The sequence below is a fragment of the Bubalus bubalis genome, chromosome 2 (assembly GCF_019923935.1).
Source record: "Bubalus bubalis isolate 160015118507 breed Murrah chromosome 2, NDDB_SH_1, whole genome shotgun sequence".
NCBI lineage: Eukaryota > Metazoa > Chordata > Mammalia > Artiodactyla > Bovidae > Bubalus > Bubalus bubalis.
The window spans coordinates 144,796,961-144,801,435 of NC_059158.1; the positions used below are offsets into that span (position 1 = coordinate 144,796,961).

General features: G+C 40.8%; 1 pseudogene; it reads left to right on the plus strand.

Annotated features, from left to right (window-relative positions):
• The first annotated feature begins 2,139 nt into the window (after positions 1-2,139).
• Positions 2,140-2,240, plus strand: LOC112583058 (annotated as a pseudogene).
• The last annotated feature ends 2,235 nt before the right edge of the window (positions 2,241-4,475 follow it).

Below are 4,475 nucleotides of genomic sequence, written 5' to 3' on the forward strand. Positions count from 1 at the left end.
CATGAAATTAAAAGACACTTGCTCTTTGGAAGAAAAGTTATGACCAACCTAGACAGCATATTAAACAGCAGAGACATTACTTTGCCAACAAAGGTCTGTCTTGTCAAAGCTATGGTTTTTCTAGTAGTCATGTATTCATGTGAGAGTTGGACTGTGAAGAAAGCTGAGCACCGAAGAATTGATGCTTTTGAACTGTGGTGTTGGAAAAGACTCTTGAGAAAGTCCCTTGGACTGCAAGGAGATCCAACCAGTCCCTCCTAAAGGAAATCAGTCCTGAATATTCATTGGAAGGACTGATGCTGAAGCTGAAACTTCAATAATTTGGCCACCAGATGCGAAGAACTGACTCATTGGAAAAGACCCTGTTGCTGGGAGGGATTGAAGGCAGGAGGAGAAGGGGACAACAGAGGATGAGATAGTTGGATGGCATCACCGACTCGATGGACATGGGTTTGAGTAGGTTCCGGGAGTTGCTGATGGACAGGGAGGCCTGGCGTGCTGCAGTCCATGGGGTTGCAAAGAGTTGGACACGACTGAGTGACTGAACTGAACTGAAAATAAAACACGAGGAATATTGGTTTAAACAACTAAGGTTTTTTCTTTTCGTATAATACATCTAGAGTTGGGCAATCTAAAGCTGGTACTAGGCCTCAGTGATGCAGTCTGGGACCCAAAGCCTATCTCCCTGCTCCATCATCATTCGTTTGCGGCCCTTGCCCCCACGCTTTCAAGATGAGTGGAGTATCTCCAAGCATCTGATGGGGAAGCACAGAGAGCAAAGAGATTTCACAAAATAAGTTTTTGCCTTTTTACTCGGAAGGAAAAGTCTCTCTAGGGAATTAAACTTACATTGACTTTGGCATCCCCTAGCTGCAAGGCAGTAGGGAAATGGAGAGTGACAGGCAACTAGTAGTGCTTACTAATCTTGCTATTTATTGGTCATTTTGTCCTATACTCAGGACTTCCCTGGTGGCTCAGTAGTAAAAAAAATCTGCTCATAATGCAGGAGACCTGGGGCTGATCCCTGGGTCAGGAATACCCCATGGAGAAGGAAATGGCTACCCACTCCAGAATTCTTGCCTGGAGAATTCCATGGACAGAGGAGGTTGGTGGGCTACAGTCCATGGGGTCACAAAGAGTCAGACACAACTGACCAACAGTTGTCATATATTTTACATACTTACCATCTCTTACATAACCCGGTGACCATTTTCTAGACAATGAAACTGAGAGTCAAAGACTTTTTGTAACTTCACTAAGAAAAGGGTATATCAATGATTTGAATCCAGGTCAACTTGATTAATAGCAGCAACAACACCAATAATAATAATAGCTAAGATCAGCTAAAATCAATCTAATGCTTGCTATGTGTCAGATATCCCTCTCTATGTTTTATATGCACTGACTTACTTCCTCCTCATAGAAACCCTCTGAGGAAAGCATTTTTATTATCTTGATTATCATATGAGGAAACCAAGTTTCAGAGAAGTTAAGAAACTTGGGTAGACTCACTCAGGTTATATGAAGTGAAATTGAGTTTAGCCCAGTTCTGTTGTGAATCCTTAGTTTTTGACTACCCACTATGCAGCTGGTGAAAAATCAGATCCCTCAAACTGTGAACATTGCTGCCATCTTACATGGGGAATAGAGGCACCAAGCAAACAAGGCAATAGTTAAATGTCAATAAGGCAAATATCAATACTCCAACTTAGAAGAATTAAATAGAGGAGACATGTGAAAATGGAACCTGAAGATTCCAGAAATAGTAAGAAAATGAGTAAGGTCCAAGATGGTGTTTAAGCATATGCCAGAATATCCACTTAATATTTTTCCCTGATAGGAAGGCCTTCTTTCTCTACACTGGTGTGTACTCTTGATGAAGTTGCAGGGAAATATCTACCACAGGAGATGACCATTGCTCATTGCCTGCCCAACAACCATTCTCTATTCTTTACTAATGGAACTTCCCATTTTACTAAGGGCAGGAATAGGCTCAGTTAAAATGATTCACTTCCATAGACTTCCTTGCCTCTATGGGCTGGCCAAATGACCCAAGATTGTCCAATGATGTATAACTAAGCACAGTCTTTTGCTTAGGGCTTCCTGAAAAGTTATTGATTGTTGCTAAAAAGATACAAGCTTGAGCTTGCTTTGGCAATACTAAAAATGGAACAATATGGAGAGTAGCATGGCCCTTGTGCAAGGATGACATACGTATTTCTGAAGTGTTCTGTATTTTGCAGAGTTCTCAGAAGATCTGATATTTCACTGGCTAATACCAAAAGAACAAATGAGTTAAAGCACAATGTATAGAATCAAATATTAAAACTGTTATTTTTTTTCCTCACCAAAAGGAGAGAGAGAGAAAGACCGAGGAGGAGGGAGACAAGCTCTACTGGCTCATGTGTGCATGCATGCTCAGTCACTTCAGTCATGTCCAACTCTTTGCAACCCTATGGACTGTTGCCCTCCATGCATTTTCCCTTTATTCATTCTTCTTCTCCCTGCCTGAATGTAGTTGTGATGTCCAGTGGGGCAGCAACCATCTCATGAGCCTGGGGATTATAAGTTCTTGCTAAGGATGGCACAGCAGAAAGATAAACAGCTGCTTAACTGCCAAGTCCCTGATAGGTTTGAGAAGTCTCTGTACCAGCCTAAGCTTGCCTATCTCTGGATTTGTGATGATTTACAAAAAATAAACTTCTATTTAATTAAGCTGCAGTAGCTTTATTGTTGCTGTTGTTATTGTTACAGGAAGCTGAAGACAATACCAACTGATAGAGGTAGGCTTGCTATTCTCCCCTTTGATCAGGTTTATTCTCTGTTTACTACCAAAGTTATCTTCAGCATCAGTTCAGTTCAGTTCAGTGGCTCAGTTGTGTCTGACTCTTTGCGACCCCATGAATCGCAGCATGCCAGGCCTCCCTGTCCATCACCAACTCCTGGAGTTCACTCAGACTCACGTCCATCGAGTCAGTGATGCCATCCAGCCATCTCATCCTCTGTCGTCCCCTTCTCCTCCTGCCCCCAATCCCTCCCAGCATCAGAGTCTTTTCCAATGAGTCAACTCTTCGCATGAGGTGGCCAAAGTACTAGAGTTTCAGCTTTAGCATCATTCCTTCCAAAGAAACCCCAGGGCTGATCTCCTTCAGAATGGACTGGTTGGAACTCCTTGCAGTCCAAGGGACTCGCAAGAGTCTTCTCCAACACCACAGTTCATAAGACATATCATTTTCATTGACCTAGCTTCAACTGTATCAGGGACCAGGTGTGATGTTAATAAGCCTGGAAGGAGAACATTTATGGTTCTGGGAGCTTGTACTAAAGAAGGCCTCAAAATAGCAACATGACATTGTACAGAGCATGGGCTTTGGTAAATCTAAACTTCATGACAATTTTCACTCCTCCGCTGAGCCTCAGCTTCCTCACCTCTAAAATGAAGACTGTACAAATCGACCTTCAACGTTTACTGAGAGTTGCATGGAATGCCAAACTCAAGTGTTACATATGTGCATATTTTTCATGATTATGAAGTCACCTCTCTTAATAATACAAATATGGAACAGATCATCTCACCCTCTACTACTCTTTCCTCAACGCATCCTGTATTCTTTTGATAATAAGAATGGTTTTGGGAAAAGGATCTGCCCCTAGGATTTGGTCTTGGTTTTCATTTTATGTAATTTTTGAGGCTAAAGAAAAAATTGGTGGGGAAGGAAGTGGGGAGAAGGAAAAGGTCTATAGAGTTCATAACCCTAGGCATGTACGACTCTGCTTTCAGGGAGAAGAGACCCCACATGAAGAGAGCAAACATCTCCCCTTTCCTCAGAGCTTGCATTTTTCCCAAATGAAAAAGAGATCTGAGTTTGTGACCAGTATCTTTAAGCTCATAAAGTATAACTGTATTTTTAATTAGGATTTTCCTTGAGAGCTAAATCTTCCAAATATGCTCTTGGTATCAAGTCATAATCATTCGTACTATATATTTGTAATATGTTCGTATATACATACCACATACATATTTATATGTAACATTAGAGTCTGTTACCATGACAACTATTACAGTACTAACAAATTAAGCATTGTGACTCCACTGTAATAAGAAAAAAAAAAGAAATTCAAATGATACACCAAGCATTTGCTTAAGTACAAATAGCTTTAGCAATTAAATACACAGAGACAATACAAAAAAACCCACAAATTAATATTTAGAAGTCTTTCCAGTGTGAAAATCAGCTTTAATGTTATTTTCCCTTTTTCACTGCACTGCATTGTACATCTTTATAAATTAAGTTTGGCATTGGGTTAATGAGAATAGATCTGCTGTGTTGGAGCCCTCACCCACCCCAAAGCTCAGCTACCATTCTGAATAGTGACACCTTCCATAGTCAGTGAGAAAGATTTTATGGCTCTCTTTATTCATCAGAAAGAGGACTTTTTAAAAAGCAAGCTTAAATGTGAAGTTGGTCTTACAT